This window comes from Protopterus annectens, chromosome 7.part0 (genome assembly GCF_019279795.1).
Source record: "Protopterus annectens isolate FY-2018-M chromosome 7.part0, PAN1.0, whole genome shotgun sequence".
NCBI classification, from domain to species: Eukaryota; Metazoa; Chordata; order Ceratodontiformes; family Protopteridae; genus Protopterus; species Protopterus annectens.
The window spans coordinates 1,428,048,811-1,428,072,212 of NC_056739.1; the positions used below are offsets into that span (position 1 = coordinate 1,428,048,811).

Sequence of the window (23,402 nt, forward strand, 5' to 3'; positions counted from 1 at the left end):
CGGTTTGTGGATTTATCTGGGGTTTCAGGTAAGTGTTGTGTGTTTGAGGATACTGGGTGGGGATTTTAGTGTGTGTGTGTGAGTTTGCACGGTGGAGTTGTTTGTGTGTTTAGTGCGACCGTGGAGTTAGAATATATAAGTAGGGGGGTGTGGGGGGTGTAGGGGGCTTGCCTCCCTGCTTATAGGTTGGTTAATTGTGTTTGTGTGTGTTGTTATGTTTGTTTAGTTAGGTAGGTGTATGTGTGTGTGATTATGTCCTGGTTTGTGTGTGTGTGTGTGTGTGTGTGTGTGTGTGTGTGTGTGTGTGTGTGTGTGTGTGTGTGTGTGTATGAATGGTCGCGGTAGTGGTATTTGTGATTTTGGGTTTTTGTGTATATGGGTTTTCGACTATTCAGTCTCGAAATACTGAAATTCGACATTTCAGTATTTCAAGATTGTATAGTGAATCCATTAGGACTGGAGTACAGATGGTCGTGGGTTCAAGTACTGAGCATGGCAACTGTTCTCATACTGTTCTGACATTGCAGCTTACAGAACTGAAGTGTAATTAGTGTTTTCTGTACGTTGCATGACAACAAGGATAAAAATCAAACAATTTTTACATGCTTTGCCTTAGTTATGCACAGCTGCACTCTGCTGCTCACCAGTGCATGCAGCAGACTACTGCACAATGAAGCAGAACCTGTAGATCATGTTAATTATATCCTAAGCAGGTGAATTCCATTTTAATTAGCCAATCCCACATGGAAGACCTACTCAAGAAATGCATAAATTATGCATACAGCCTACATTCTGATTTTCCCTCGCTACTTCAAGACCACTGGAGTAGAGACTTGAACATTTTAATTGAGATAATGTTAGGGGTGGCTGCAGCTATTCTACATTTGTATGTGGTAGAGGCTGAAGTCAATGCTGCTGGTGCTGCTGACAATAGGCCTAGGCTGAGAAGGAGAAGTGTGTTCAGGCCCAGGGTAACCTTCTAGGTGCTACATGAGCTGGAGATTGTAGAGCACTACAGGGTGGACAGGGACATATTACAATAACTCTGAGAGCTTTGCTGCCCTCTGCTCAGAGCCAGAGCCAACTGAGGGTAAACCTTCCCTGTGAAAACTAAGATATGTTTAGCCCTTAGGATATTAGCTACAGGTACTTTTCAAAGACCATCTGGGGACATGATGGGGGTGTCACAGGCATCAGCATCCAGGATACTCCACCACTTCCTGGATGCTATGCTCATACATGCCAGTGAACACATATCATTTCCCCTTACCCCTGAGAAGAGGGCCAGCAATATGCAATGGTTCTACTATGTAGCACACTACCATGAAGTACTGGGTGCCGTAGATTGCACTCATGTACACATTAAGCCACTAGCTGGTGAGCAGGGTAGAATTTACATTAACCACAAAGGATACCATTCCATCAACTGCCAAGTCATGTGCAATGCCCAGGAGATTATCTTGAATGTGTGTGCTGGCATCCCTGGCAGTTATCATGACTCCTATATCTCGTACACATCACAGCTGTACCAGATCTTTGATAGGGGGACATCCCACAGGGCCATTTACTGGGGGATGCTAGCTTTACCCTGGAAGCATGGATGATGAATGCACACACACCCATGGAAGAATGCTGTAATGAGGCACACACACAAACTAGGAACATCATAAATCATGTGTTTTGGCTTCTGAAGTCATTGGTCTGGTGTCTAGATATATTTGGTGGAGCCTTGTGGTATACTCCACACACATGTACAAAAATATTTATAATATGTGTTATGCTCCACAATCTGATCCTGTAGAAACAGCTGCAGCAGGATCAGTAAGGGGAAAGGATACAAATCCCCCTACCAACACCTAGCTCAAAACAGTCACAGTCACAGGAGGACTTGGAGGAGGAACCCCCAGCTGCTGTCCCTGTAGCCAGTCGTAGGCATGCTCAGTATGCTTTTGCTTTGGCTGAGAGGCAACACATAGCACATTCACTGACCGCTTATGGACCTAGAAACTAACACCTTTCTCCTACTCGCATGCAGATATTAAAAATGATGCCAGACAACTCACACAATCTGCGCCTAGCCATATATTGCTGTGTACTGCTTGCATCAGAGTCAGCCCTGAACTACACTTGTGTCAACCACTGCATTTACAAGGTAAGTCATGAATCTACAGTGTAGTCTTGTAGAGTATTATAACATATCCCTGTATCTGTGAACTTGGTACAGTATGTAAGTAAATAGTGGTGTATCTGTACAGAAAATTAAGTAACATGTGACTACTGACACTATTGTACTAGTATGTGCCCATTTGTAATTAGTAGGTCTCATGCATGAAATCATCATACAGCCCTACTGCAGCAGATTACTGGTTCAACATTCAAGACAGAAGTTAGAAAGTGAGACTGCACATTGCAGTGTCTGACTTCAGACTTGTCTGTATCCTAATAGTAGATGTGGTTTGTTCCCCCATCCCACAAAACAAAGGTGTCCCCTTGTAACTGCCATAACAGTAACTCTTCTATACTACCCCCAAACAAATGGTAAATGGAAGTTTGTCACAATTATTATCCCCCACATTTCTAGGAGAATGCTGTAGATTTCATCATACATTCTATGTGTTAGGTAACTCATGTATAGCAGTGTACATTGTTATGCAGGTTGTTGTGTGATGAATGACCCCTGTTCTGGCAAGCTGCTTTTGTGGCCAAAAGGACTAAGGCATCCATCCTGTCTGATGAAGCTGTAAGGTTTTTGGGGGGTTGAATCCTGATATAAGTAGAGCTTTAGGATGAGTACTAGAAATATGTTGAGTTTTACAGACTGTGACTCTGTGTCCCATACTATTATCAGCTTTGTCTTGTCTTAATTCAACATTTGTGTGATGTCCCACATATTTAAAATCAGCACAACCAACTGGTACACGTGAACACAAAAAGACAGCAAAACTTGTAGATGTTCTCGTTTTCCAAAACTTTATTCCGTAAGCGCTTTCATAAGGAATTGTATCCAAACTTCCTCAGACAAAGTTACAGAAGCAATCAATGACTTATATACTTATACAATTAATAAATAAAACAATAAAACAATTATATAAAAAAGCCAATTGAATAATTAAATAAATAACTCAATTCCTTTCCTCCTATGGAAAACCATTTACTTTGTATTTCCATATATAATTCATGATTTTGTTACTAAATACCTAGATACTAAATTAGTGACCTGAATTAATATAAAATACAAATGTATTAAGTAGAAAAAAAAAAAATATATATATATATATATATATATATATATATATATATATATATATATATATATATCTATATCTATATATATATATATATATATATTTATGGTATAATTGAATAAGTACAATACCTGGGGCTATATTTTGTGTTAACCCCCCCCCCACACACACACACACACACACACACACACACACACACACACACTCTACCTATCTAACTGTTGTAAGTTTCAAAATGCATTTAATGGAAGAGAATTCATTAAGGCCAGTGTGTGTGTGTGTGCAAAGGTTCTAATTTGCCACAACAATTCCTTTTCTTCTAACCTTAATGCCCATGGCCCTCCTCTTTTGATATATAGTTCCTGGTGCACAATGGCAAACAAATATTTGTGAGTGGGATGTTGCAATATGTGCCTAGCCAAAGCATTTGTGGTGGTACCTTTACTTATATGATACGTATGCTCGTATATGCATTGGCGCATTGTCCTTTCTGTCTTTCCTATATAAAAAGGTTGGCATTGTTGGCATATAGCAGCATAAACTATGCCCTTTGACTCACAATTGAATTTACCTAATATGTTGTATTCAAGATCTCTAATGGTTATTTTAGTGCCCACATGAATATGCTGACACTGATGGCAGTGACCACATTTGTGCATACCCATGTTCTTTTTTATAGTTCTACTTGGAAGTTCTAAGATGTCCTTTAAATTTTGGCCATGCCAATAAATAATGTGTGGCAATTTTCCAAACTTTTTGTTGATATGTGTATCTTCTGCCAGCAGTGCCTGATCTGATTCTTATAGATAATATTTGAAACAATTTTTGCATCCTTTGAAAAAGTTGTGATGAATGTGGGACCCCTCCATGTCTAATGTACCTTTAGTATGGGAATTCATTTGTACATAACTATTTCTATCACCATCTGACTCATGAATAAAATCATGGTATCCATTAAACTGGATAGGCCTGAAATTTCCCGTATTTTTCTTGTTAACCACGTCTTGCCTTATTTTATCAAATAGTCTGGGTGGATAACCTCTACTACTGAACATGGATCTAAGTAAACTGCATTCTACTTGGAAATCATCCTTGAAAGGAATCATCCTTGATGCCCTGACCAATTGGCCTTTCATGACAACCTTCTTTTGATGGAAGGGGTGGCTGCTAGAAAAATGCAAGAAAGTGTTGAAATATGTGGGTTTCCTATATATAGTTGTTCTAAATCTGTTATGAGCTCTATCTTTTTATATGTACACATCCAAATAGTTGATAGCTTCTGTTTCAAATTGAAAGGTGAAATCCAAAAAGTTAGTGAAACATTTAATCTCTTCTATAAAAATTGGAATTGTGGTGTCATCACTTTTCCAAATGAAAAACATGCCATCCTGGTATCTAGTATACCAGGCAGCATGTTGTTAGAACAGATCATTTTTAAATAAAAATTCATGTTCCCAATATGTTAAAACACAATTGGTGAAGCTACCACCACAGGGTGCACCCATGGCAACACCTGTAGTTTGTTTATATGCTTGTCTATCAAATAACATGAAATTGTTATGGAGGACTAGTTGTAAGAGTATTTCCAAGACATGTATTTCATCATTATCCATGCCTTTGGCATACAATAGATACCTAACCCAATCTATGCCTTGATCTTGTGGGATAACAGTGTATAAATCTTTTATATCAACTGTTAACAAATTGTAGTTGGCATTAAATTCTAATTTATTCATGCCTTCTAAAAATCCCCATGAGTCTGGGCAAATGTGTTCTTCCCCTTTTATGATTGGTTTTAGTTTTCCATCAACATATTTGGCACAAGCATATACAATAGAGCCTCTTCTGTCCACTATAGGTCTAAAAGGTGGATCAGAGACTTTCTTGTGTATTTTAGGACACCCAAAAATGACCGGTGTCTTTGGTGCTGCCATGGTTAAGTAGTGAAGTGTATCCAAATTGACGCTACCTTCCAAAAACAGATTGTTAATATGGTTATAAATTTTCTTATATGCAATATTAATTTCATTAGTACTGATCAACTCATAACAGTCATCTTCTAAAACATCATGCATCTTTTTTATATAATCATGCTCATGCATAAATATAAGCCCCCCTCCCTTATCGGGTTTCATTACCCGAATTCTGTGTAACTTCAGGGACACCAAAATGTTCAGCTCATCTGGAGTTATATTACTAGTAGTTTTCTTAGAAATATTACTGCGTATACCATTTTTCAAATCCATTTCACAAATACATTTGAATAGTGCTATAGTAGAGTGTAGTGGTGGGTTGAACAAACTCAAAACTTTCAAATCATGTGTTAAGCAAGGTGTATTTCCCATTAACACTGTTAAATTAAGTTTCCGAGTGAAAATTTTTAAATCCAAAATGGCTTTTGCTAAATCAGCCCTTTTGCCGGGTGTGCTAAAATACACTATATACTAGAGTATACTAATATACTAGATACCAGGATGACATATTTTTCATTTGGAAAAGTGATGACACCACAGTTCCAATTTTTATAGAAGAGATTAAATGTTTTGCTAACTTTTTGGATTTCACCTTTCAATTTGAAACAGAAACTATCAACTATTTGGATGCTTACATATCAAAACATAGAGCCCATAACAGATTTAGAACAACTATATATAGGAAACCCACATATTCCAATACTTTCTTGCATTTTTCTAGCAGCCATCCCTTCCATTAAAAGAAGGCGGTCATGAAAGGCCAATTGGTCAGGGCATCAAGGATGATTCCTTTTGAAGATGATTTCCAAGTAGAATGTAGTTTATTTAGATCCATGTTCAGTAGTAGAGGTTATCCACCCAGGCTATTTGATAAAATAAGGCAAGAAGTGGTTAACAAGAGAAATACGGGACATTTCAGGCCTATCCTATTTAATGGATACCATGATTTTATTCATGAGTCGGACGGTGATAGAAATAGTTATGTACAAATGAATTCCCATACTAAAGGCACATTAGACATGGGGGGAGGGTCCCATATCCATCACGACGTTTTCAAAGGATGCAAAAATTGTTTCAAATATTATCTATAAGAATTGGGCACTGCTGGCAGAAGATACACATATCAACAGAAAATTTGGAAAATTGCCACGCATTATTTATCGGCGTGGCCAAAATTTAAAGGACATCTTAGAACTTCCAAGTAGAACTATAAAAAAGAACATGAGTATGCGCAAATGTGGTCACTGCCATCAGTGTCAGCATATTCATGTGGGCACTAAAATAACCATTAGAGATCTTGAATACAACATATTAGGTAAATTTAATTGTGAGTCAAAGGGCATTGTTTATGCTGCTATATGCCAAAAATGCCAATCTTTTTATATAGGAAAGACAGAAAGGACAGTGCGCCAATGCATGTACGAGCATACGTATCATATAAGTAAAGGTACAACCAGAAATGCTTTGGCTAGGCACACATTGCAACATCCCACTCACAAATTTTTGTTTGCCATTGTGCACTAGGAACTATATAACAAAAGAGGAGGGCCATGGGCATTAAGGTTAGAAGAAAAGGAAATGTTGTGGCAAATTAGAACCTTTGCACACACACACCCAGGCCTTAATGAATATTCTTCCATTAAATGCATTTTGAAACTTAAACAGCTAGATATCTAGATTGTGTGTGTGTGTGTGTTGGGATGGGGGGGGGGTAACACAAAATATAGCCCCAGGTATTTTACTTATTCAATTATACCATAAATATTTTTATATATATATATTTTTTTTCTACTTAATACATTTGTATTTTATATTAATTCAAGTCACTAATTTAGTGTCTAGGTATTTAGTAACAAAATCATGAATTATATATGGAAATACAAAGTAAATGGTTTTCCATAGGAGGAAAGGAATTGAGTTTTTTATTTAATTATTCAATTGGCTTTTTTATATAATTGTTTTATTGCTTTATTTATTAATTGTATAAGTATATAAGTCATCGATTGCTTGTGTAACTTTGTCTGAGGAAGTTTGGATACAAGTCCTTATGAAAGCGCTTACAGAATAAAGTTTTGGAAAAGGAGAACATCTGCAAGTTTCGCTGCCTTTTTGTGTCCACATATTTAAAATATTTCTGATAAGCCTTAGCCTGTTTGCACATTGCATAGCAGTATCAAAACAGTGAAAGAGGAAATAGGATTTGTGCCTGACCACCAACCACAGACACTGGATACATTCAATCATTGCTGTTAGTAATCAAGAAATCCTGGCTTGGATTAAAGATAGGATATTATGGGGACATACTCCCAAAAATAGGACACTTTTTAAATAGTGCGCTTGCAAACTTAGAAAGGTGATAGATTAACAGGTGTTGCATCACCATGAATTTTCAGAAGGATATGACATGTAAAATTTAGATGTCTGCCTTATTTACTGACCTTATTTCTCAATGCTTTCCCATTGATTTTCCAGAAAACCACAATATTGTGGGAAACAGACTGCAAATATGAGTCAAACATCAGGACATGATGCAAAAATCTGGACAGTTGAGATGTACAGTGCCCTAGCATTCTCAGACACCATGTTTCTCTAAGACTACGTGTGGAAACATTGCAAATTGAGGGTACAATATATGTATCTTTACATATATTGACAAACCATCCCTTTGTTTCATCACCAGCAATGACACCAACAAGCACAACAACCCTGGGTCACCTTAAGTTTTCCACACATATATCAACCACTGTACAAGTTGTAATGTATGATGTTGTGTTCTCCCTCATGTACAGGACCAATTGATGGTGCTCACAGGCTTGCTCATCCAAATGCAAAGCGACAAACAGGCTCAGTTTCAAATCGTTACACAACTAGGCTACTAAACACTATTTGCCTGCTAGGCTACTAGCCTCAGATGACACTATGAAGCAATGTGACTATGCAGGCCTCCCAAGCTGTTGTTGAACACATGGCTTGGTTATGTCATCTAGTAAAAGTTCACCTGCAATCCTACATAAATCAGACTTGTGCTGCATGTGTTAAGTACTCTTATCTGTAGTCCTTAAACTTAGGTAGGGGTTCTAATCTCACTACAGTCAAGTGTGTGTGTGTGTGTGTGTGTGTGTGTGTGTGTGTGTGTGTGTGTGTGTGTGTGTGTGTGTGTGTGTGTGTAAACAAAGGTGGAAGTGTGTATCCCAGTGCAACATCACAAATGGTGTTTGCATAAACACCCACTCAAAGCAGGCCTCCAACCTCTTGTCCCTCATGTGGCCTGCTGATGTCATATACCATAAGATCACCTGCAGTCCTGTTAAACTCAGACTTGTGCTGTGGAGTGTGAGTCAAGTACTCTTATCTGTGGTCCATAAACTTGCACAGGCAGGAGCTTTGTTCTCACTGCAGTCAAGTGTGTCTATATGTGTGTGTGTGCTGTTGGTGGAGGTTATGCAAAGCATTTTACAGCAGCCTAAGTAACGTTGCCTTTTTTTGTTCAACAGACACTGCTGATGTCATCAGCTATATCAGGTTTTTGGATATGTATATGTCACAACAGACCATGGTCACACACTGGCCTGACAGACAGGTAGATGTCACCTCATCCTATATAAGACAGACCACAGTGGCATTACTGTTATTGCATGCACAAACATCATGACATCTATTTGCAATGGTGATGGACAAGTTGACACATTAGATCACACAGGAGTCCCCATGTTTTTGTGGATGATATTGTGGTCTATATTGAGAGTAGGGTACATGTGTATGAGGCCCTGGGGAGGTGGAGATATGCTTTATAGAGGAGAAGAATGAAGATCAGCAGGACTCAGACAGAATATATGTGTGTGACTGAGAGGAAGGATAGATGGATGGTTAGATTGCAGGGAGAGCAGTTAGCAAAGGTATATGATGTGAAGTATTCTGGATCAACAGTTCAGAGGAATGGTGAGTGTGGAAAACAGATATAGAAGAGACAGCATGCAGGGTGGAGAGGGAGTTGAGGAGTGTCAGGAGTGATTTTTGACAGGTGGATACCAATAACACTGACATGAAGGGTCTACAACATGGTAGTGAGACCAGCTATGTCATATGGGTTGCGGATGGTGCCACTGACAAAAAGGCAGGAGTCATAGCAGATGTTGGCAGAGTACCAGATGTTATGGTTTGCATTGTGTGGTCTGAGGATGGACAGGAGTATTAACCATAAATTACAGTGTCAGCTCAGGTTGTATAGTTTGGAGATGAAGATAGAGTGGTGGGATTGTGTTGGTTTGACGTGCTGAAGAGTGGTGCTAGGTATATGGGGGAAAAAGATCCTAAGGATGTAGCTGCCAGGAAAGAGGAAAACAGGAAGGTTGAAGATAAGGTGTATGGATGTGGTGACAGTGGACATGCAGGTGGTTGGTTGTGACAGACCAAGATGCAGAGGATGGGTAGAAATGGAAGCAGACCATCTGCTGTGGTGAGCCCCAGTGGTACTATCCAAAAGCAGCAAACAGGAAACCAAAACCAGGATCCACAACTAAGTAAAAAGACAAATATCCACAACAGCAATTTCAGGATGCCAGTTAAACTGGTATCATCAGAGTCTGTTGAAACACTAATTCATCCATACTTAAATAGTAAACCATACATCATGACTCACACAGTTAATTAATTAACCATTCCATTGATTCCTTAAAGGAATATCTCCTTAAAAGTAGGAACAGCAACACTTGAACAATTGTGAATGAAGGTAAAATTGAAAATATATGTAAAAAATAACCTTTACAAAGAAAAAAATATAAATATGAATATAATATAAATATAATAATAAATTATAATATAACTATATACATTAATATTATTACACAAATTATGAAAAATTAATATGTTCAAAATTCAAATACATTATGCGGTCTGAAGGTACTATAGTCATTGATATCCTCATATCAAAATGCAAAATCGTGCAATTAATATCAACCCCAACATTGTTTAAACAAATACATAGCGATTCAATGAAGAATATACAATGTTACAACATACATACTAAATTAACTAATTAATAGCTTAAATTGATCAGTTTATTAAATTCATAACTATTTACCATACCTAAGTTGTGACACAACATCAAAACATTGATACTTAATAACTAATAATAATAACTGGGCATTCAACTGGGTTCTTGGTTTGAGGCACCAAGTTTTGATAGTAACCAGGATAAATATGAAAAGCTCTGTCGAAAATACAACAATTCTTTCCTTACCAAATCCAAGGAGATGAAGCAGGTCCAGAGGGCCGTGTCTAGGAAGTTACCTATGGGGGATAATGCGCTCAGATGGTTTCAATGTTTGATCAAACAGGTATGCAAATGCTTGACATTATTATAAAGTGATTAATAAAGTTGAAATGTTTGTGTCCAAAAGTAGAACTATAAAGCAAAAGAAATTAGTTAGAGACACTTATGAATATCAAAGATTCAAGAATGGAAACAGGTGCACCTATGGTAACTACGGAGGGTGTGACAGAATTCATGTTAGCATCTATAACTGTGGAAGGAGTGCTGTGGACAACCATTCACCGAGGAGAAAACATGACATAGTTGTTGATTTTAATATATGTTTTGCTTCAGATTCTTCTGTACTTTATATTTATGACAAAAGTATGGTTGATAGTTGTATGAATGAAGTATGTTTGGGTTGTGAGCAATATAATCAAGATTTTGTTGCCTCTTTAGAAGGGGACAATTTCTACAATGAAATGTGAAGTGTTAAAAATGGGGGCTTATGATATACAACTATACTGATATGGACATTGGTTTTGTCCCAAGTCATAGATTAGATATAACTCAGTTATTGTTGAATTTAAAGCTTTATACAAGAAAGCTAAATCTGCACCTGTATTTTTCAAACTTAGGTGTGAGGTTAGTAAACCCTTGCTCTTCAACTGGTGCAGCAGTGATGAAAAGGAAAAATGCTGACATTAATATATTAAAACATATACAAGATAATTTAACTAGTGAGGAGAGAAAGGTTATCAATGATCTTATGGTGACCAATGAATATAGATGTATATCATGAGCAAAATGGATTACAATGGGGCCATGATGAAGATGTTGAGTGATGAAGGCACATATAGTAGGGTGTCAAGACATGAAATAAACAGGGCGTATAGCAAGATTGATTTGTATCTTTTGGATGCAATTTATCAAGGAGCTCTTAATGAGGATGAATTTGATTATCTTAGTGTCAAATTTCCTAAACTACCTGTATTATTTGGAATTCCTAAGGTCCACAAGGGCCTTGAACACCTTTCTTATAGACCCATTGTTTCGGCAAGAGGATCTAAGACAGAACCTATGGCAGCCTTTGTGGATCAACTTTGTAAGAAAGCAGTTACAGACGCACCACACATTATTAAAGACTCCTGGCACTGCCTTGAGAGAATTAGAGCAGTAAGTGAAATGGATGTCGAGACCTATGGTTTTTTAACCATAGATGTGGTGAATCTTTTTTCAACCATTCCCCACAACGAGGGTCTGGAATTGTTCCAGGATAGTTTAATGAATAGTAAAAGTTTTGATCTAGGGAGGCTCAATATCTGTTTAGATTTCATGAGATTTATTTTGACAAGTAATTATTTAACATTTGAAGGAGAAACCTACCAACAGACCAAAACTTGGTCCTATTGTCATGGGAAAGGAGTTTCATTCTATCATCGGTGTTTAAAGAGCACATAGTATTGTATAGCAGGTTTCTGGATGATATCCTAATTCTTTGGAAGGGCACTGAAAGTGAAGTTATCGATTTCATAACATATATCAATCAAACCACTGAGTTTTTTAGATTTACATACACATGGAATATGACATCAACTAACTATTTGGACATTTGTATTTCCAAACAAGATTTCCAACTCAATGTTACACTTTACTAGCTGTCACCCCTTCCATCAAAGGAAGGGTGTGATTAAAGGGCAAATGGTCCGACTTTCAAGATTGGTCAGTAATGACGAAATGTTTAAGAAGGAGATGTACACCTTGATAGGTTTATTTATTGAAAGAGGATATCCCCTGAATTTATTTCTTAAAACAAAAAAGGAAATTTATAGGAAAAGAAGGACTGTGTACACTCCTATATTAAAGGGTTTGGACAATATAGCATTAATACAAGGAAAAAACAAGGAAGTGGTGGACCTTGAGGGGGATAGCCTTACCTTTGTGTTGAAGTTTAATGACATGGCCAATGAATTTTGTAATAGTATAAGGATTAATTGGAATCATTGTATTAACGAACAAACAAGAAAATTGTTGAAGTAACATCAAAAATATGTTGGAAAGGGAGAATAAAGGCTACAATAGATCTAAGATGAGCAAATGTGGAAACTGTAATTGTGTTTATTTAGCATCATGTGCTTCCTGTGATGCTTATTACATTGGCATGACTACCCGTAAAGTTAAAGAAGGATTTGCGAACATATTAGATGTATAAAGAACAAGGATGTGCACAATGCTTTATATTTGCATAGTAAGTGTGTACCAACTTTACCAAATTTTTGTTTTTCATCATTGACAGGGTGATGCCTTTTACCCCTGGTGACACTAACAATAGGGTAGCAGTTTTGGAATCTGAGTGGCAGATGAGATTAAATGCCACCAGACTCATATTTCTTTAAAACCACATTTGAAATTAAGAGCTAGCATAATATAATGAGCATATGGTTGTTTATGCCATTAGTTATTAGTTATTAAGTATCAATGTTTTGATGTTGTGTCACAACTTAGGTATGGTAAATAGTTATGAATTTAATAAACTGATCAATTTAAGCTATCAATTAGTTAATTTAGTATGTATGTTGTAACATTGTATATTCTTCATTGAATCGCTATGTATTTGTTTAAACAACGTTGGGGTTGGTATTAATTGCATGATTTTGCATTTTGATATGAGGATATCAATGACTATAGTACCTTCAGACCGCATAATGTATTTGAATTTTGAATATATTAATTTTTCATATTTTTTATAAATTGTGTAATAACATTAATGTATATAGTTATATTATAATTTATTATTATATTTATATTGCATTCATATTTATATTTATTTCTTTATTATGTAAGGTATTTTACACATAGATTTTCAATTTTACCTTCATTCACAATTGTTCAAGTGTTGCTGTTCCTACTTTTAAGGAGATATTCCTTTAAGGAATCAATGGAATGGTTAATTAATTAACTGTGTGAGTCATGATGTATGGTTTACTATTTAAGTATGGATGAATTAGTGTTTCAACAGACTCTGATGATACCAGAATTGCTGTTGTGGATATTTGTCTTTGTACTATCCAAAAGACTAAGTAGAAGATGATGACATTTTTGTTTGGAGAAATCCCATCTGTACACTTATGGCAAGACTGTACAGTAGGAGTATCTAATTGATGGTTACTGTGTCTGGACTCAGTTTGGGCTTTAACAGTGTGTCTTTGTATGACCTGCTCTGTATTGTGTGCAGAGGCTGTAACACTTTACCCTCATACATGCAGAAATGTCAATACACCTGCATTCAAATACAATTGGCTTCTGCTATGTAGGAGAGCAGATCTAGCTGTCAGAACCTCTGTTGCATAACAAACCAGCAATTTACTCACTTGCCTATCAATAACAAAGTTATTGCTCCACCTTATGAAGGACCTCATAATGTACACTCCATAGAGTAGTCACCTGAAAATGGCAGTCAGATCACACATGCCCCTCCTTTTTGCATTCTCTATGCAGACACCAGGTTCAAACCTCCCATTATCAAGTATATTTCCCCTCTGTTTCCCCTACTAGCATAGTTGACATGAGTTTCTGACTTGGTGCAGATAATGCCTCATGTGCACTGAACAGCCTGTATCCCTACATCACTGAAGTACAATTTCAAGAGATCCACATATAGGAGGAAGATGGAATCAGTGCTCTCTAGCTTCCAGATGGGTAACATTAGAAAGGCTGTCTGCTCACACACCTTTACTCCTACTCATAATATGCACCCAACACAAACCATCATGTGCAGCAGTAATCCGCACAAACCAACCTAAACAGCAGACACATCCTAAACACAATCAGGCTACAAGCAGACAATACACATCAGACATAACATCACCACTGTCTCACCATAGAAGTGTTCAAGGCAATAGATGTGTATCCCAAAGGCTTTCATAATAGTTGGCTGTGTAGTGAGATGTACAGATGCCCCACTCAACAGCTTTAACAAAGATATGTTTAGTGTCAGCTGTGTGGCAGATGCAGTCATCACAGCACACATGCAATCAAGTCTCTCAACAACAAGTCCACTCTTATTCCAGCATACTTCATCTTGGGATGCACTACTTGATACGTGACTATATAGAATATATGAACACAGACACCACCAGGTATGTCCCTGTGTTTGAGAGTAAGATACCACTATATAAAGAACAACAGATTCACTGCACTTGCTCATAATACGGTGATACAGTACCTGTCAGTGTGGGATGATATGGTGGATAGAGCATGCAGCTTTGCCAGACATAAGCCACTTGACTGCACCATAATCCCTTTATTAGTCAAAGTCACAACAGCAGAATAACCAATGTGAAAATGTGCAAATCCAGCAAAGTAAGGGCCATGCTACTAAACCCTAGGAGTTCACATCTTAAATCTTACTCTCTGTAAGCACGCTTCTCAATGAAGATGTTGATGTCTGTGCAGTCACAGAAGCTTGGTTCATGCTGGTGTATGTACTTTGCCTATGTATGGCTACATTACCTTCCAAACATCCACACACCAAACGGAAGTTGTGTGCACCACAGGAGGTGTCATATCTATTTAAATTGATGATTTCTATTTAGAGAAAATAACCATATGGAGTTATGTTATGTCCAACCTGCTGTGGATAGGAAAACCTTTCATGTTATCACCATTACTAGGTTACTGTCCATAAATACTGAAAGCCACACAGACTACATATTACTACATGGAACAATTAAAGTAGAGCAAAGCAACCCAGGCAGGGGTGAGTGAAGTATACATTCATTGATTGGGATAATTATAGGACAACTAACTCACTTGCACAATATTACCTGGAGTTCATTAACTGAAATGCCATAGAAGAAGGAGTGCAACACCCCACAAGGTTATCTCATATTCTAGACATGTACCTTAACAATATGAGTGAACAATGTAATGGTACATGTATAGTGCCTGCACTGTTACTCCAACCATAAGGTACTGTGTTTTGAAGTAGATATAGCTACTGAACTCCCAAAAGGAGCAGTCAGGTTCACAATCATCATCAAAGGTAACTACACACTCCTAAGTGATGGTCTAAAATACTTCCAAAACACAGTTTCAACAAAGGTCACTGACAGCTATAGTAACTTATTCCCTGATGCCCTGTCTATACACTTACACAAATGTATACACACAGCCATGCCTGATAGGCTCAAACAAAGATTCATTAGAAAATACATACCCTACCAGTGTATGTTTTTCATAACTATATTACACTGAAAGTGAAAGAAGCTGCTGTTTACAAATACAACATTGAGAAACAAGGAGTGGAAGGCCACTCTCCTCAGCATAAACATGCAAATAAGACACCTTCAAGAATCCACAAAGAGCAACCATGCTAAGACTTTACACAACAACATATCCAGAGATAACCAGAAGGCTTTCTTCATGTATATCTGCAAACTGATATTTATAACTCAGATGTATTTGGATCAAATTGTATATGGTAGCACACACACTGACCCAGTGTAACTTCCAAACCTGCTAGCAGACATATTTGGCTGAAAAGTGTCCCCACTGCCAACACCACACCTAGTACAAACCATGTGTGCAACATCACCTCTGAGCTGTGGTATCTACAATGACAAAGTTATCACTGCCCTCTCCAAGACTAGGAGAACCGTCTCCATGGGACCAGATGGCATTCTAGCCTATGTTTTTCATGTACTTCAACAGTAAGCTACTCCCCTAGGCACCATATTCAACCACAGTCTGAATACTGCTGTTGTGCACAATGAATTGAACACAGTGACCATTTTCCAAGCACACAAGGGATGAGTGGCAAAATACAAGTGTAATTATACATAACTTTATGCAACCTCTGCTGTAAGGCAATGGATACAATTTGCATGCACCTCAGGCACAAGAAAATAGGTGACCTGTAAACACTAAATGTGTTCCAGTTATGTGTTCCCAAGGGCATCTTGTGGCTGCAAAACCTGATGGGATTCAAGACTGTGACAAGAGGCATAGAAAACATCAGAGCTGTGCAAACATCCTATTGTAACTTGGCCAAGAAATTCATCACAATCCAACATTTGTCCTCAGTGGGAAACTAACCAAGGTGAATATCAAATCCTATGTTGTCAGTTGGCTTGCAAATGGAATCACAGAAAAAACATTCAATCACAGTGCGAGACTTCACCTCAAGCAGCAGAAATATCACCTGTGTGGTAACAGAAGTATCAGTGCTGTGGCCTCTTATGTTTGACTATGCATCTCAAAAGTCATGAACAAAACAGAGTATCTGTGGGACTAATGACTGCTGAGAAAGCCATGGGTGTTATATGAACTGCAATAGAATGAATCAGCATACCCTTTGGTAATAATAAATGTTCTTGCTTTTTATAAAAAATATGAGTACATAGCTCTGCATGTCTGTATTGATAAACCTTGGTACACATCTCATCTGCAACATGGGTCTACTGTGGAAAGGTAGACAGTCTACATCTTACATTTTATTAGTAACGGCATTACATCAATAGTAATATATGTTAGTAATCCCCTATACCCATCCCTCATCAGACATATTAATGAATATAATCCACTCTTTTATATGTATTGTACCAAACACCTGCACCAACTTGACAGACCCCAAACATGTCTGAGTAATAAAACATCATAGGGTCTCCTACGCGTGTCTTCTGTGGGCAGACTAACATAGCTGATACTGTGTGCAGTATCATACAGATAACTTTGAGGTGGATTACGTATGCCTTATAGGGCTATCTGTGGCTAAAATAGGATGACAATGCTGCACATAAGTAAGTAATGTGGGATACCAGTTACCTGTTCGAGGGACCTCAATGTACATTATGACATATATAGAACATGCTGTAGAGACAGATACATCTTTCAAAGGTTGTCACTCCTCTGGAGTAGGTTTCAAATCCATGTCAAGTAGAGCACCTCCATTACTCTGTTGAAGGGCAAGCTGGATGACTTGATGTGAAAACATCTGGCATGGATCACTTCTGCTTCTCTCCTGGGCATAGGGGGTCCTTGCTAGACAAAAATCGGTTATGCATTGTATCTGCCTTTGAATATTATATTGTGATGTAAGGGCTATGGTTCTAAACACCATCAGGTTCAAACCCTAGTCGCATCCTATGAACTTCGAAACCTATGGTGATGTACATGCAAAAAGGAACATCATAGTGTATTACCTTTCTGATGAGATGTGCCTTCATTGCTGACATACAGTCCTGAGCTCTGAATCTGATGGGTTGACTTTGGATGTGCATCCATATGTTTGTACTAAACAATCTTTAATAAGAAAGTTGGATATATTAATAAGGCATATGTAATTTTCTGATTTTACAGCCCTTACAAATGCATCCACTAAATGGTAGATAAACTATAATGCTAGCAGCTGTTTAAGTGGCTACATACAATCTAAATGATAGGTACAATTATCAGTTGAACAGTGCAAATGGAGGTAATAACATCATATTAATATACGTAGATAATCACCCTGTGCATCAGACACATAGCTTTAGTATCCCTGAATCAAAAATATAGACAACAGGGATGTGGCACAGCTATCATCACTTGTACAGGATGTTGTGTGGGGGTGTAGGAGGCCTAGGCTGACACATAAAAGCTGGTGAGTGTGTATGTGAGTAAGCAAGGGAAGCAGGAAACATGGACTGTGTAAATGTTGCGTGTGTCTGTAGGTGCCCTCAATGTGACATAGGTGTGTGAGTGCCTGCATGACCACAGCCAAGCTCAGTGCTAGTCCTACATGTCTGTATGTCAGAGAGCTACAGCAGTGAGACATGCATGGTAGAGCTGGCAGTTCATCATCTCTGCCCCTGAACACAAGAACTGGCTCTACCGCAAGGTGCACTGGCACCTCCGCACCTAAGGTCAGATGCTGTGCTACTACCTGAGGGTAACCAATGTCTGCTGTACATGTTCCTGTAAGTGCTCCCTTCTCAGAAATGCCCAGGACCATGACACTATGTCCTGATATACCTGGGTGTGGACAGCAAACTCCCTGCTGGAGCAGTAGTTGCTGACCTACGCACGCAAGGCTGATGATCCCATCCCAGCAGACATTCCATCACAGTCAATGTGCATTCTATGGCAGATACACTGCACTCCCTCACAGATGCATCCCAATCCAATGTGTCATTCAAACAATCCAGGGAATCAATAACACAGTAGAGGCAGTCACAAATGTCAGACTGTGCTGCATCTATAACCCTGAGCTTTCTGCTGGAGTTCCTTTTAGAATGTGCCTCCATGATGGCCCTAAACATACATCGAGTGACACATGATGAGACACCTGTAACAGCATGGGGAGGGTGAGCAGGCCTCCCCCAAGCTCACCTATCAATCCGCCTGTGTGACACCTAGACAACAGTTTGGCTATGGCCAGTGTCAACAGTCACTGAAGCCACAAGAGCAGCCACACTTCCCTGGTCAATGTCCTTCCCTTCAAACTGTCCAATATCTATGGCCTCAGTGGACTGGGTATGTGTAGGCATACTGGCTGTGTCCGGTGATAATGAGGGTGGTCACTGGATTTCAACCTCTGTGTCAGAATCCTCCTCTTCAATCCCCAGCTGTGCCTCACTTTGGCCACCATCAACATCAGCGTCTGATGAGACAATGACATTAAATGGCATAGGGGACACAGAACCACTTCCATGTTCATCTGTGATAAAAGTAAGGAAAACCAGAATACATTAATATTTGCACTACTTTGCTGCAATATATATTAAACAGTTTACACAGCTGCCACAATTAGAGATATCCATACCTCTTTTGGCATGTACCTCACTAAACACCTGGAACAACTGGAGACACCACAAACGTACCTCACAAAGAGGATCCTAGGCCTTAAACATTTGTCCTGTATGGACAGACTAAAAATCTCCAACTATTCTGTCTCAAATCGTCTACTTAGAGGCGATCTCTGCTTAACTGACAAAGCCATGTCTGACCCAGCTCTGTTAGAAATGCTACATCTAAGGAAATCGCAATCCCTCCACACCACATGCTCCAGAGACCTCAACCTTATTGCCACAATCAACAGAACATGTTGGAGGGACCGGTTCATAACCCAGAGACTGCCCATGCTATGGAATAGACTTCCCATACATGTCAAGCAGAGCACCTCATTGGCCCTCTTCAATAGAAATCTTGATGAGTGGATGGGAAATAGAAAATTCACCCCATGGATCACTTCAGTGGCTTTACTTGACAGAGGCATTGGGAACTAAGGTCAGGTGGCATTATGCCAGGGTAATACTATGCACTAGGCTTGTAATGGCACCAGGGCCATTAGCCTAGTACTCACCTATGAACCTATGAACCTATGTGTGAACAAAGGCCCACAAATAGGTACCATTGTGACATAATGCCTTACAAACCTAGAAAGATGATTGAATAACAGGTATTGCTTCACCATGACATTTATGATGGGTATGGAGTCTGCATGTAAGATCTCTGTCATTATGTTATGTCTCCAATCTTTAATGACCTGTCAATAGTTTGCAACTGAATCACCATAATCTTTAATATTGGCTAGAGGTATGAGTCACACATCTGGACATTCTGCAAATATCTTTGCAGTTTACAATTATGCAGACAGTACATCAATCCATACAGCAGGGGCCAGATATGGCACTTTAGCAGATATGTTGGAATATTTACACAAATGGGGACAAAGGACCATCACTAAAGCAACATGTTGTAAATACTGCTCTTACAAACTTAGAAATATGATAGAATAACAGGTATTTCATTAGTATCCATTGGTTTACATAAGTAGCAGGTGTATGCAACAGCACTTTATTGTGCAATTATGTATACAATGTATAAAATGCACCTGCTACTCAACTGATTCTGTAGCACTATCTATTAAATGCATTGCTGGTATGTTCTTGACATTATTAAGTCATGTATTGATATTCTGGTAGTCCCTCAGAAACAGGCTTATTCAACACTTTTTTTAAAACAAAATGTATCCATTGACTCCATAGAAATGTGTAAGAACTCAGTATGAAAAGACAATGATTCTCCCATCTCAACCAGGAGTACCCTTTCACTTATACATTGAGTATATATAGTACACAATCAATTTAACTACTTACTTATTAAAGGTATACTAACAGCTCTCTAACTATATTACTGTACCAGACTTCTTTCTTATAATAAATCTGTATAGAAATAAAGAACAGCACTATTTTATATAGTTAATATGGGAAGATGATTTTAGAATTTATATAATATGTAAAGGTATGAGTCTCTAAACAGGAGGATACTTTTCCCTATTTAAATATAATTAAAAGCCCCATTACACTCTTGTAGAGATGAATAAGCAGAACAAAATTGCACATCATGGGCAGGATTCACGATGGCTTGCACGGAGTCTGAGAGTCGTGTAAGACTCCATGCAGCCATCGCGATCCAGGAACAGCCCGAAATCCCATGTAAGAGACCAGCTAAAATGACTCTTACACGGGCAGGGCGTGGATATGCTAATCACCTCAATTGCAGCCGAAAGGCATGCAAATGAGGTAGATTAGTGATCCACGAAGCTGAAACCAGCCTGTGTAAGAGTCGTGTTAGGTGCAGAAATGTACTCAGTTGACAACTGAGTACTTACTGAAAATAACACAATGGAGTCATGACAGCTCCAAATAAAGTGTGCCTATGTTGCAGTCAGCATGCCAATGGCCAAATATGTGACCATTGGCATGGGAACCCGATGCAAACATGAAATTTTTTTTTTTCGGCGATGTTTAAACGCAGCACAGCCCCGCGCAAACGGGCTGCGCTAAATAAGACATAAAAATAAAGGTTTGAAACCCACAAATGTGGGTTTTATGTAATGCATGGACCTGCAATGCAGGGACTAGCAGACTGAAAACAACATGGCCACCGTCTAGTGGTTGCTAAGGGGGGAAGCTGAGTGTAAGACATGTAACTAAGCATTAATAGGCAATCCTATGTAAATGAGTGGTAGGATAGTGAATCACACTGTCACATAGCAAATGAGCACATTCCATGTAGTGTAAGAGTTAGATAAGGGGGAGTAACAGAGTAGGAGATAGGTGACATTACAGGGGGAATGTCAGGAAGAAATCAAGCTCATTGGAGCAAAGTGGTATGTGAAAGATATCAATCACACAGCATAAAAAGAGGAGTGTCAACAGATAAGCATGGGAAAGTCAAGAAATGGAAGGTGTACACTGTGGCCAACACCAAAGTTTCTTGTTGTGTGTGCATGCATGCGTGTGCGCGCTGGGAGGCGCGAGTAAGACAGAGTGCGCGTGTGTAAGGCAGAGTAAGCATGTAGGAGCTTGTGTAAAGATCCATTAACCTGTTTGCACTGGTGTGCGCGCGTTTTAACCAGAATAAGCAGATTCTAGTTCGTGTAAGCATGTGTGCATGCGTGGTAGCCACTGTGAGCGTGTTTTCGCTGGTATGCGCGCTGCTCCCCCCTGTGGAAACAGAGAGGAAAAAGAAAGCAGAAGAAATAGTAGGAAGCTAGCAGGGAATACTAGTAGAGCTAGCAGGTGAAAACATTTAGAAGCAGGCAATCACACAGGCAGAATACTAGCCCAGCCCAGCACTTAAAACACTGTAAACAGTATTGCAGTATGTTTCTCTCAAGAGACACTGCAAGACAGGAGTAAGCTAGTAGAAGTGAAAACTGAAAAAACTGCACTCAGACCAAACATGCTAGAGGCTGCCATAGCTGTTATAAGGAGACATAGGAGACTTGCTGAGGGTGGTGACAATGCAAATGCTGTCAGACAACCCACAGTGAGGAGACGGAGAAGAGTGTACAGGCCCAGGGTCACCTTACCAGAGGTTACATGAGCTGGAGATAGTGGAGCACTTTACAATGGACAGAGACCTCCTGCAGCAAATTGTTGAGCTGTGCAGGCCACGCCTCACACACAGAACCAACAGAGGGGAACCCATCCCAGTGGAAACCAAGGTATGTGTTTGCCTAAGAATACTAGCAACAGGTATCTTCCAGAGACCAACTGGTGATATGATGGGGATATCACAGGCATCAGCCTCCAGGGTACTGCACCAGTTCCTGGATGCCATGTCAGCACATGTCGGTGAGCATGTATATTTCCCCAATTCCCGTGAGGTACTGGCCAGCAATATGCATCTCTTCCATCAAATAGCGGAATACCCTGAGGTAGTGGGTGCAATAGACTGCATGCACATATGCATCAAAGCACCAGCCGGTGAGCTGGGTAGGGCCTACATTAACCACAAGGGCTTCCCCTCCATCAACTGCCAGGTCATGTGTGATGCCCAGGGCATAATAATGAATGTGTGTGCTGGCTGCCCTGGGAGCTACCATGATTTCCATATCTGGCATTTGACGCAGCTGTACCAGACATTTGCCAATGGGGACATCCCTCATGGTCACCTAGTGGGGGATGCTGGATATGCACTGGAGCTGTGGCTGATGACACCCATCAGAAACACACACACACCTAAACAAGAACGCCATAATGAGGCACACGCACAAACACGAAATGTAATAGAGCATGTGTTTGGGCTGCTCAAGTCACAGTTCCGGTGCCTGGACACATCTGGTGTAGCCTTGCAGTACTCAACAACTACATGTACCCAGATTGTCATGGTATGTGCTATGTTACATAATATGATTCTGCGAAAACAGCTGCAGCAGGACCAGCATAGGGCCGGGACAAACAGCTCCCCACCATTGTCAAGGCCATCACAGGCAGAGCGTGACTCGGAGGAGAAACAACCTGAGCCTGCCCCAGTAGGCAGAAGGAGGCATGCCCAGTATGCCCTGGCCTTGACAAAGAGGCAACGCATAGCACATACACTGGCTCAGTAGGAACCCTGGGAATAATACCCCTCTCTGACTCACTTATATAGTAACAGGGA

The 23,402-nt window shown here is 39.3% G+C and overlaps 1 long non-coding RNA gene across 2 annotated transcripts in view; it reads right to left on the minus strand.

Moving 5' to 3' along the window:
* LOC122807068 overlaps positions 1–23,402 on the minus strand; it is a 959,887-nt gene that overhangs the window by 775,277 nt on the left and 161,208 nt on the right. For both annotated transcript variants that reach the window (XR_006365585.1, XR_006365586.1), the window contains exon 2: positions 17,672–17,771. This is a non-coding gene — a long non-coding RNA (uncharacterized LOC122807068). The remainder of the gene's footprint in view (positions 1–17,671; positions 17,772–23,402) is intronic.